At 35.7% G+C, this 13,220-nt stretch overlaps 1 protein-coding gene across 2 annotated transcripts in view; it reads left to right on the forward strand.

Moving 5' to 3' along the window:
• Positions 1–13,220, forward strand: part of EDIL3 (EGF like repeats and discoidin domains 3) — a 386,556-nt gene that overhangs the window by 176,607 nt on the left and 196,729 nt on the right. The gene's annotated exons all lie outside the window — the stretch shown is intronic.

The raw sequence follows: 13,220 nt of genomic DNA on the forward strand, positions 1-13,220 counted from the left end.
CCCCACCACCTGTCACTGCCTTCAAAATCAAAACCACTATGCCATATTTCAAGAAAAAGGGTTGTATATAGTTCTGTAGAAACGATGCACCTATTTTAAACACCTTCTTGTAATTATAAGATTATCCACTATCTGATATTTTACAAATTGCCATAGCATTCAACAAAGAAAATTGGACTTGACTCCAGGCTTAAAATTGGGTTGTTGATACCTGTTAAGTGTGGATGAGAAAGGGCTACAGATGAAAACGCATCTAACCATTAAACATTAGTGGGTTTTTTGTGTGTTTTTTGTTTTTGTTTTTTTTAAAAAAGTCTGATTAGTAGTTTGGATTATAAACTATTATTCCTAAAATTAATAATTTTCAGTCACTCATAATACATTTATGAAGCAACATCAAAATATCCAGCACTTTATCATAGTCTAGGAGGGTACAAAAATATAATGAGTAGAGGTTCCTGTGTACAATATATAATCTTGTCAAGGAGACAAAAGAGACCCATAGAATAATTAGAGAAGGAAGCAGTGTACAGTGAGGTGCTCATCAGTGTACAGTATAGGTGGCAAGTTCAGTAGGGGCCTGAAAAAGGTGAAGGGCTGTCAGAGAAAGATTGATGGAGAATCTGGAAATTGCGTAGCTGTTTAGAGACTCCATGTGAAACAATGAGATTGCTTGATAATTCTGAAACTTGAACTCAGAGATTTGCTTATTATAATACACATAGAAAACCCTGGTCTCTGCTCTGTCTTTATACCCCATCCTATTGAGATGTAGAAGAGGAAACAAACAGTGTAGCTACTGGCAAACGTGTATTACCTTACTACTTTGCACCACCTGCTGATGTGTATTCTCAAGCTTGAATTGTGTTTTGCAATGCAGGGCGGGTGAGTTCTGACAGACGCACCTCTCAAACAGGTGATGCGCAGAGTTCTACCTGCAAACAGTTTCCTGATTAAAGAGGGCTTTTTAAGGACTTAGAGAGAAACTGTTATTATTTCATAGAGGTAACGAGAGCTGTTTTTTTAGAAAACTAGAAACAGAAAAATATATTTCTTTGATTGATCAAAAAATTATTGAATGTCAGTGTCATGTAGAGCGGCCTACCGGGTCTCTGTTCCCGCTCCCCACACAAGAACACAGGATATGGTTAGGCCAAAAAGGAACACCCATGGAGCCATAGGTAGGGGAGTCATACCACTGTAGTCTCACTGGAGGCTGGATTCACACGACGTGCGACCTGCTGTCTGCTTTTCTGCCAACCGACCGACTCTCATTGACTCCCATCGACTCACCAACCAGCACAGCCACGGCAGTTATATCAGGGGCCGATTGTCTAACTGGCTACAGCTGATGGACAACTAGTCACCGTTGATGGCCATTTACTACCTGAGCCAGCACCTTTTCATGTGAGGCCGGGATCCTGGAAACTGCTCTCTGGAGCTCTTTCCCCACAGTGAATTGCATTTATCGTTTCTGAAGTTTCACAGAAATTTTCACAGGGAAATTAATACCTTTATTTTAGTGGCCATCTGAAAAAATAAAAGTATAACATTGATTATCACGATGGTTTGTATTTTCGACAGTCATGTTTCTCTTAGATTTTAGGAGGGCTTATCACATTTGTGCACCAAGTACACCAAGATTTCAAGGTATACTTGGGCCTTATATTACTAACTCAAAGAATAAATAATTACTTAATTTCATATGGCATTTATTAATTTACACAAGGCCTCTAGTACTATCCTTAATGTTCATAGGCATATTCTGTCAGATTTAGTTTCCTTTGTCTTAGAAGAAAAAAAAAAATCAAAGGGCAACATTGTGTTTTTTCTTGTGTGCACTATGGACTGCACTGTGAACAGTAGTATCAGAAGCATCAGTCAGCCAACAAATATTATAGGTTAGCAAAGATGCCTCAAAACAGCACATTTTGGAGGATTAAAAAATGTATATGCATTGTGACTCAGAGTAATGACACAAATTTTATTTGGGTAATAAAATATTCAGAGCTGAGGATTTCCATTATGCACGTGGTGGTTTAGGAAGCTTGTTTTGGCAGTCGTGTGCATGATGAATGGACAGGGAGAGAGTGGGAAACTGCTCCATGATAAGATGCAGCGAAAGCGATAGTTACCACTTTGTAAAATGATAGATCCTTTTGCTGAATTTCTTATTGTTTTTTTTCTTAATTATGCTAATGTTTAATAATATATTTATGAGGCGTGATCCAAAAATATGGTGAGCACTGCCGCCGAGTACAATCCGACGGAAAGGCGGGGATTTTCAATATGGGAAGTGGCGCTTTGAACCTTAGTAACTGTCACACGTTCAAACTTGTTCGGTGCAGGCAGTGGAGTGTGAGCTATGGCTGAGAGAAGGTGTGGTTTAAAGTGTGCCATGAATCACGGATCAGGAACAACACATGAATTTTGTTTCAAACTGCAAAAAAATGCTAAAGAAACAAACAAAATGTTAAAATTAGTTTATGGTGATGCTGCAGTGAGCATGATCTGGTACCATGCGACTTCTGGCTCTTCCCCAAAGTCACAATGACCATGAAAGGTAAACATTTTGAATCGATTCAGGACATGGAGGCAGCCATGACAGTGCCACTAAAGACACTCACGAAAGAGGACTTCCAGAACTGCTTCAGAAAGTGGCAAGAACAATGGGATAAATGTGTTTGAAACAAGGGGAAGAATTTGAGGCGGGTTAACGGCAATGTGTCTTTTACTATAGATATAGATATAGATACAGATATAGATATAGATATTTTATATAAATAAATATATATAAATATATATAAATACATTTATATTTTATATATACACATATATTAAATATATATATATATATATATATTTTTTTTTTTTTAATTTAAACTTTAACCATATTGTTTGATCACACTTTATAATTACTGCGGGGCAAAAAACATGCCAACTATTGTGACAGAAATTATTGCATGTGTTTATAGAAATAATACATATAAAGACTTTCTCAAAATGTTGGCTGACTACCTAAAAACCATACTGCCATTGGCAAACTCAACTCTAAACAAAAGTTTTAAGTGAATAAATGTCAACCCCCAAGAAATCTACTTTCTTATTCTTTCTTCAGTATTTCCGTTTATCTTTTAGTGCCAGAGCCTCTTGGATGCCACCTAAGAAGCCATTTCAGCACTCTTCCTAGGCACGGCTCCAAATTGAAACTGCTCTTTTGATCTCCAAAACCATCAAAATATATTTACCACTCTGTGATGAGAGCCGAGTGAAATTATGTTTAACAAAGGTGTTAATCATTGATATACATGAGTGCTTTGTCAGCCAACTGTAACAATAAATGAGGGCTCTGCTTTCCTTAATCAACTCCATTGCTATAAGAAAACAATTACTTGGGAATATAGTGGTTTGAATAGCACCTCTCCAAAATGCATATCTACCAGGAATCTCAGAATGTGACATAATTTGGAAATAAGTGTTTGTTTGTTTGCTTATATGAGCTTGCATAAAAATGCCTTTGCCATAACAAAATATCACAGCCTGAGTTGCTTAAACAGCAAAAATGTATTTGCTCAGTTATCAAGGTGTCAGCAGATGGCTTCTTCTGAGCCTTTCTTCTTGGGTTGTAGATAGTCAGCTTCTTTCTTTGTCCTCACATGGCCTTTTCACTTTTCGTGCACATCACTGATGTCTCTTTTGTGTGTCCAAATTCCCTCTCCTTTTAAGAGAAATTGGTTGGATTAAGGCCCACCCACATGACCTAATTTAACCTAAGTATCTCTTTAAGGGTCCTATCTCCAAATATGGTCACTTTCTGAGGTACTGGAAGTGAGGGCTTCAGCATATACATTTTGGGGAACACGGTTCAGTTCAGTCCATCACAGAGGCTTTGCAGAAGTAAATAAAGATTTTGAAACAAAATCATCCAATAATAAGGTGGGTCCTAAATCCAATGGCTGATTTGCTTGTAAGAAAAGGAGAGAACACAGAAACACAGGAAAGAAGACATGTGAGGGTGGAGGGAGAAATTGGAGTTCTGCTGTTACAAGCCAAGGAATGCCAGGACATAGCAGAAGCTGGAAGCAACAAAGAAGAATTTCTCCCTAGAGCCTTCAGAAGGCGTGTAGCCCTGCGGACACCTTGATTTCAGACTTTGGTCTCCAGAACTGTGAGAGAACAAATTTCTGTTCTTTGAAACCACCAAGTTTGTGGTAATTTGTTACAGCAACCCTGGGAAACATACAGGGACTCTAAAACACCTTTCTAGCCAATAGTCATCTCAGTGCCTTCTTGTAGACAATTATATAGGGAGAATCTAGTGTTAATTCTTTAGGAAAAAGTTTATCAGCAGGTATAAAACAAACAACAACAACGAAAACCTCGTTTAGCCCCAGGTTTCAATTTTCATAATCTATTTAAAGAACAGATTGTTAAATTTGCTGATTCTTCCTTAAAATAGAATGTTTTAGATTTATTTATAGCTTACCTCTCGAAATATGCATACATATAACTCACAGACCATTTCCCCCTCAAATGGCTGATGTTGCACTTTATATTTAAAAGAGAAAGGGAGAACAAAACAGGAGAAAGAAGAAGAGGAGGAACAACTAGTGTACAGCAACATGGTTTGAAAGCATCAATCATGGAAATGTTCCCAGAAAAATGCCTTCTTTTTCAACTAGTTTTAAAATAGAGTTGCGATGGCTCAAAAATGGAAACTACCAGAATGTTTAAACCTCATTAAATATAAAAGCAACACTATAATAAGAAAACTTTAATGTGTTTTTAAGACCAGAGTTTGGAGTGAGCTTGTGGGTCATAACTATTTCTATTTTATTGTACAGCGAAAACAATTAGTGAAACTCTGCTCTTGCAATTGCCCCACTGGCATTTTTTATTACATAATCTAAAAGGTGCATTCATTTTTAATATCCAACTGCCAATGTTTTCGGGGCATAATTTGTAAAATCGATGAAGTCTGTGTATACATGATCACAGGAGAGTGTTAACCTATTTACTTCCTAATAATCTGCTTATACACTGTAAGGAATTCATGATTTGGGACATAGTCTCTAAATGTGTAAAAAGTTAACTATGTTACACATATGGGAATAGCTTTAATTCTCTACCAGTAGAATTGTGAGAAGATAGATGCAGAAGAGTAGCACATTCTATTGCTTATGTGAACAATTAATCTTGTTGACGTACTTATATGAGCTTGCATAAAAATGCCTGGAAAGCATGCTGCTGAATTCAGTTGTTCATTAATATTGATCATATGCTGTCCCCATTGTGTGAGAGGCTACTTAAAGATTACCGACAAAAGTATTACAGCATTATTGATTTTAAAACTCCCTGAAGCCTCTTATATCTTGAAAGTCCACTTATGCTTTCATTGTTAAGAGTGATCGTACCAAGTGCTGTTGTCTAACCATATAATTGGACTTTTATGAATACTAATTAGAAATGAACCTTACAATCACCACTCTGCAGACTTTTTTTTGTATACCTGTAATACCAAAAAAAGAAAGCAAAATTATAAAAAGAGACTTTTGAAATGGAAAGCGATTAAAATTGTCCCTGTCTATCATATTTTTGTTTTTACAAGCTCTAAATGGTTGAGTAATACTTATTTGTTTTCAAATTTTGCTCTGGTTTAAATTGTTTTCAAAGCCATGTATAAGTTGTGTGTGTGTGTGTGTGTGTGTGTGTGTGTGTGTGTATGAGCGCACGCACGTGCACATGTTGGCATGTTATAGAAAAGATATGAGATGCCCCAAATACACCAAAGTTTAGGTCGCAAAAGTTAAGAATGTAGCCACATCATAAACATTTGTTAATATGATGTAACTAAGGAAATTTTAAAACTGGTTTTCCAGAAACCATTATATAAACAAACAAAAAATATTCTGAGCATAGTAGATTCTCAATAAAAGATAGCCATTTAAATTACCTTTAGAAAAATAAGGTGCATAAACTAGATAACTAAGTATTTTCTTATGAGCTTACTCTTTCATTTGCTGACAATTTTAATTCCATTTAAATCATTTATCATAAATTACTAGCAGAGTGCTCAGCATATAAATGTGTAATGAATAAATGATATATAACCTGAAATTAGAAAGAAAAGAAAAAAAAACCTTTATGTCGAACAGGGTTAGGGTCAGTTTATTTACTACCTTTTCAGGACAAGCAGCAGTATATGCTATAGGTAATGATTATTATTTATTAATGTGCCAAGACCTTAAAATAATACTTTCAGTATCAAAATAGAGAAGATTATTGGATAGGGGAAAACACAAAAACATGAATTTCCTAAAATCTCTAATTCTCATATGATTAGCTCACTTATTACTTGGAGAAAGGAACCTGTTAAATGTTTTAAGTGTTCCTATTTAACATCAAAAACAAAACTTTCTGTCTGCCAAGTAAATATCGTGAGTTGAAACCTTGGGCTGCATTTATTATGTTATCTTTATGTACTAACTTGTATTCTGATTATTTCATATTGCTAGTTGCTTTAAGTAAATTTCTTTATGCACACAGGAATTGTTAAATTAGGAGACTGAAACACTGTTAAGACTATACAAGATTACATTTTTATAGACTATGTATTTGGTGAAGAATTAAGATACATGTAATCATTATGTGATATTATACATTCTAATGATCTTGGTATTTACCACTGTAATACTATTACAGATGTAATACTCTTTAAGCTTAAATTGTATTACAGACAAAAATATTAGAACCTAACTGTAAGTTTAAAGGACTTGAAAGCTGTAGAAAAGTTACAAAAACTATCCTAATTACTTGCAAAGCCAAAAGATATTTATATCTTATAAACCTGAACTTGAAAGGGGTTTGGACAAAAGATATAAATGGTTATCACTCATTATTGCTTTACCCTTTTTCATCCAAAAATGTATCAAGCATCCACTGTGTGCCCACTGTGATTCTTCCCACAGAGAATATGTGGTCTAATGGAGAAAAGTGACATGTAACCACTCATTTCAATACTCTATCATGAGAACTATCCGAGTTTGTACAACGTGCATCATATCAGTCCACAGTACGATTATTAGGGACAAAAGAAAAAGGAATAAAAAGACTGCATGTTGAGCAGAGTCAATTTCTTTCTTATCCTCACAGCATGAGCAGCAATATGTGCATACAAAATATATTATTACAAAATAATGTTGGGGAAATACTCAGGATTGACAGTTGATTTCAAACATAGTTGAACTAGAGTACTGTTAGCATAACAAAGCCTATCTATATGTATCATATCTAAAGTACTCTGATCCTTCTGCTGAAAATACTCGGGAATATTTTTATTTAGGAAGGTTTTGGAGACCTCTATAATTTATAGGAATGTGCTTAGTGAATTCATGCTGATTCTGTTTGCATCTGTCAAGACTAACACACAGCTCTTCAACATGGCAGGAAGAATGGCTTAATTGAAAGGACATAGATTTGTAGTAAGGCAGTGTGTCACAATCTTGGATTTTCCAGTTAGACATGTTACTTATCCACTCTGAGAAAGGCTGTTTTCTTGCTTCTAACACAATGACATACTAAATATACATATATATATATATATATATATATATATATATATACATATATATATATGTATATATATATAAATATATTATGTATATATATTATTCATATATATATTATGAAGAATACTATGTATACTTCATATTGCATACAAGGCTCTCTAGAGAGGTTAAAGCCTTATGCTACTTGCTTTCCCTCATCCTCATCCTTTAAATGAATATGAGTGAATTTTTTGGAGAAGGAAAAATAACAGCAGTCACAATCTCTGAAACAGGTAATCTTTTTCTGAGACCCAGGTGTCAGCTGAGGTCATGATGTCCTTAGGACTGTAAATAAAACGAGCTCCAACTCTCTAACTCATTCACATCTTTTGGGAATCCCAGGGGCTGCACCAGGATTGCTGAACAGGTTTCACCTATGCCCTCAGGAAATATCTAGAGTGTCTAGGGCTTTAAATACATCTGTCAGCTCTGTCTTTGGGTTCCTGTATCCACTGGATTCTTGAATCCCTTGGATATTATGTGCTGCAACAATATTCTTCTGCCAGAATGAGCCAGATGAGTAGCACAGCCCTTTCTTTGATTGCCCCAAACACCACACACATGTGTTTGTATGTCTAGCAAACTTGAGTGTAAACCTAGATACTGCAGCAGAGAGAAGTCACATAACAGCTGTGTAAGTAATATAAATTAAATTTTAGACCTTATAATTTCTTTCTTTTTTTCTTTCTTTTTCTTTTTTTCTTTTTTTTTAATTAAAGTTTTTTGGGGTGACAATTATTAGTAAAGTTACATAGATTTCAGGTGTACAATTCTGTATTACATCATCTATATATCCCATTGTGTGTTCACCACCCAGTATCAGTTCTCCTTCCATCACCAAATATTTGTTCCCCTTTACCCTCATCTACCACTCCCCACCACCCTTACTCTCTGGTAACCACTAAACTATTGTCTGTGTCTATGAGTTTTTGTTTCACATTTGTTTGTCTTGTCCTTTTGTTGTTTTTGGTTTATATACCACATATCAGTAAAATCACGGTTTTCTGCTTTTTCTGTCTGACTTATTTCACTTAGCATTATAATCTCAAGATCCCTCCATGTTGTCACAAATGGTCCTATTTCATCTTTTATTACTGTCAACTAGTATTCCATTGTGTATATATACCACAACTTCTTTTTCCATTCAACTATTGAAGGACATTTTGGTTGTTTCCATGTCTTTGCCACTGTAAATAAAGCTGCAATGAACATTGGAGCACACGTGTCTTTATGTATAAATGTTTTCAGATTTTTTGGGTTGATACCCAGGAGAGGGATTGCTAGGTCATATGGTAATTCTATTCATAATTTTTTGAGGAACCTTCACACTCCCTTCCATAGTGGCTGCACCAGTCTACATTCCCACCAACAGTGTATGAGGGTTCCTTTTTCTCCACAGCCTCTCCAATACTTGTTACTATTTGTCTTGTTGATAATAGCCGTTCTAACTGGGGTGAGGTGATATCTCATTGTGGTTTTTATTTGCATTTCTCTGATAATTAGTGATGTTGAGAATTTTTTTCCATATGTCTATGTGCCATTTGTATGTCCTCTTTGGAGAAATGTCTCTTCAGGTCGTCTACCCATTTTTCAATTGGGTTGTTTGTTTTTTTGTTGTTGAGTTGCATGAGTTCCTTGTATATTTTGGATATTAGCCCCTTATCAGAGGAACTGTTTGCGAAAATCTTCTCCCATTCAGTCGGTTACCTCTTTATCAATGGTTTCTTTTGTTGTGCAGAAGCTTTTAAGTTTCATATAGTCCCATTCATTTATTTTAGCTTTAACTTCCCTTGACTTTGGAGTCAAATTCATAAAATGCTCTTTGAACCCAAGTTCCATAAGTTTAGTACCTATGTTTTCTTCTATGTAGTTTATTTTGTCAGATCTTATGCTTAACTCTTTGATCCATTTTGAAGTAATTTTGGTACTTCAAAAAATTACAGTCCGGTTTCGTTCTTTTGCACATGGCTATCCAGTTCTCCCAGCACCATTTATTGAAGTGGCTGTCTTTTCTACATTGTATATTTTTGGCTTCTTTGTCAAAATTATCTGTCCACATTTACGTGGTTTTATTTCTGGGTTCTCAATTCTATTCCATTGGTCTATGGTCTACGTATCTGTTTTCTGCCAATATCATGTTGTTTGGATTATTGTAGCCCTGTAGTACAAGCTAAAGTCAGGGAGTGTGATACCTCCAGCATTGTTCTTTTTTCTTAAGATTGCTTTGGCTGTTCGGGATCTTTTGTGGCTCCAAACAAATCTGATGATTTTATTTTTCTATTTCTTTAAAAAATGCCATTGGGATTTTGATGGGGATTGCATTAAATCTGTATATTGCTTTGGGTAATATGCCCATTTTAACTATGTTGATTCTTCCAATCCATGAGCACGGAATGTTTTTACATTTCTTTGTGTCTTCTTCAATTTCTTTTAAAAATGTCTTATAGTTGTCAGCATATAGGTTTTTCACATCCTTGGTTAAGGTTATTCCTAGGTATTTTATTCTTTTTGCTGCAATTGTAAAACGAATTGTTTTCTTTTTTATTTCTTTTTCTGAGATTTCATTGTTAGTATATAGGAATGCAATGGACTTTTGTACATTGATTTTGTCGCCAGCCACATTACTGTATTCGTTGATTGTTTCTAACAGCTTTTTGGCGGAGTCTTTAGGGTTTTCTATATACAGCATCATGTCATCTGCAAAGAGTGACAATTTAACTTCTTCATTCCCAATTTGGATGCCTTTTATTTCTTTCTCTTGCCTGATTGCTCTGGCAAGGACTTCCAACACTATGTTGAAAAGCAGAGATGACAGGGGACAGCCCGGTCATCTTCCTGAGTGTAGAGCAAAGGGCTTCAGTTTTTCACTGTTAAGTATGAGATTAGCTGAGGGTTTGTCAAATATGGCCTTTATTTTGTGAAGGTATTTTCCTTCTATACCTATTTTATTAAGTGTTTTAATCATAAATGGATGCTGTATCTTGTCAAATGCTTTTTCTGCATCAATTGATATAATCATGATTTTTGTCCTTTATTTTGTTTATGTGATGTATCACATTGATGGATTTGTGGATGATGAACCATCCTTGTGCAGTTTCTTACAAGCTACTTTTCTTCACATAATCCAGACTCGCAGCACACTGCTTGAACCCCTGTCTTCTTGAAATCTATTTACAGCTCTGCTTTTGGGGTCTCTCCCCTGGGTGCTCACCATCCATGCCTAAGTTCTTCCCTTTATTTTGCAGACCCACTAACTCATCCTCAGATTCTAACCAAGTTCTACTTTTCTAGAAAGGAATTAGGTCTGAGGAAACCATCACCTAACCAGGCTCATATTCTCCCGGTGCCCTTTGGTGACTTGCATTGACCACCTTCCTTGGAATTAAGGCTTTAATTGCTCCCAAGAACTGGCAGAGGCCTTATTAGTTCAGTTTTTTTTTTTTTTCTGTTTCTTTTTGTGTTTTTTTTCAATCCCTCTTTCACCCAACTTGGAAGTGGGAGGGAGAATGGAAAAGATTTACTTTCTTTCTCATATAAATTACATCACTCTCTTGAGGGGTCAGGGATAGCTTACTCATTTTTTGTTTTAATTTTTTTTTTCTCTGAGACACAATTCCGTAAACCCAATTTTTTTCATATTTGATGCTCTTTTGTGGGGGTAGGAAGGAATCACTGAATTCTTATTAGGCTTTTTTCTTCATCTGAAAAATTGAAAATTGGACTAGGTGATCCCTAAGGTTTCTTACTGGTTTGGGATTCTGTAATTCTTTGACCATGATTATTTAGATTTATTTTTTTCTTCAGCAGTTATCAGTTTCCAGTCAATGAAAAACAAATCTGTCACATTTTTTTATTATTTTGGAGTGAACTGATGAATCAAAACTCTGCTGTCACTTTTATTTCATTCTCCCCTCCCCAATTAGTTGGTTCTCCAAGGACTGTCAATTTTAGAATCACAGGTTCTTAATTTGAGACCTAATGCATCACGTGTAATTGTTTATTTGAGAAACATTAATCTTTCTGACCTGCATTTTTTTAAAAAAAACATGAAAGAAAACGGTGATGACAACTACCTCATCAAGTTGCTGTGAGGAATAAATTAGATTATGTAAAAAGGATTTATAAATTGTAATTCATCATCAACTGTTACTTTATTTGAGAGGAGAGAAGAGGTACAAACTGAGAAAAAAGAGGAGAAATATGTTCTGTAGCACAGTTTGACATTTTAGTGACAGAAGAAAATGATACCAATTGACACAAAACTGATCATTGGTATTGCACATTTTTCCTGTCTCAAACGTTGGCAATGTACCACCTCAGAGGCAGGTGTTGGTTAATTTATTTGACATGTACTGCACAGTGCAAAACTGCTTACTTAAGTAAATGTATTGTTTTTAATTGGCATGGAGATATCTGGAGAAAAATCATAGATACATTGATTTCTTTTCACTTCTTGAAAGTCAGCCCTATCAAGAAGTGAAGATCCAGATCCTATGGAGTTCCCACATTGTTTCTCATTTCATGCATGTCTTTATTTGATTCTGCAGCTGGAAAAAACTGTGTCAAAAATAGCTGGTGGAAGAAGGAACAGAATAATAAAGTCTTGCCTCAATGCAGAACAACGTTGCCCAACCCCTAAGTGGTTCCTATTGGTGACATCCTAGTACATTGCTCAAAGTGATGATGGTGGATTTCCTTTTCTCTCCATAAGTTTTTAAATAGCTTTGACCCAAACTTGAGTTACCATTCACTAACTACTGCACTCTTCCAATAGCCTTGCATGGTGGAGCTCCCACCCGGTTGCCTCAAGTAATCACTATTCTTGTGCCCAACCATTTCGCCTTCCCTCTAGTCTCTGCTAAAACCATTTGCTTTTTGTCTTTACTAATCTCCCTCCAGGACTCTGAATTCACCTATTCACATAAAGTCAGATACTTATTTTAATTACTCTTGCTTTCTTTTTCTAAGAGGCATATCTTAACTTTCTTTTCAGCATTTTTTTTTCTTTCACTTATAAATGTGTTCTAGTCTCACCAATTTTTTTAAAAAAAGACAAAATTAGAAAATACTGTATTTTTTCTTTGGCCTTTCTCTATCTCCCAGGGAGAGTTTTTCTTTCTTCAACTTGTCTCCTCCCTTTTTCACAATCTCTATCCTGGATTTTTCTCTGAGTCAATTAGCATCCTCCAGGAAGCCAACTCTAAGACAGAATTAAAGGTGCAAAAGATTTATGGTGGGGGGGGACGTCTGTGGTGGAGAAAGGAGAGAGCGAGAAAGAGTAGGTAGGATGAGTCTATAAACTGTGACATGGCCCGTCACTTTAAAGGGAGAAAATAAAAGAAGGCAGATTACATAGAAAAAGCATCAGATTGCCATGTCATTTGAAGAAATCTTAGCCAGAATAAAGAATGTGCATTAGAGAAGCCCCAGGTCAGGAAAGGCTGGCCCAGCTCTACACTATCACAGGGTGGCAGCTGGCTCTCTCCCAGAGAGAACAAGCACTACACTTCTATTGGCTGCCACAGGAACCAGTCACAATCGTAAAGTAACTTTATCAAAACTTAAAAATGATCATCATCCCCTCTTCTCTATATTTGCAACTTTTGATCAGCT

The sequence above is a fragment of the Rhinolophus hipposideros genome (assembly GCF_964194185.1).
Source record: "Rhinolophus hipposideros genome assembly, chromosome: 7".
NCBI classification, from domain to species: domain Eukaryota; kingdom Metazoa; phylum Chordata; class Mammalia; order Chiroptera; family Rhinolophidae; genus Rhinolophus; species Rhinolophus hipposideros.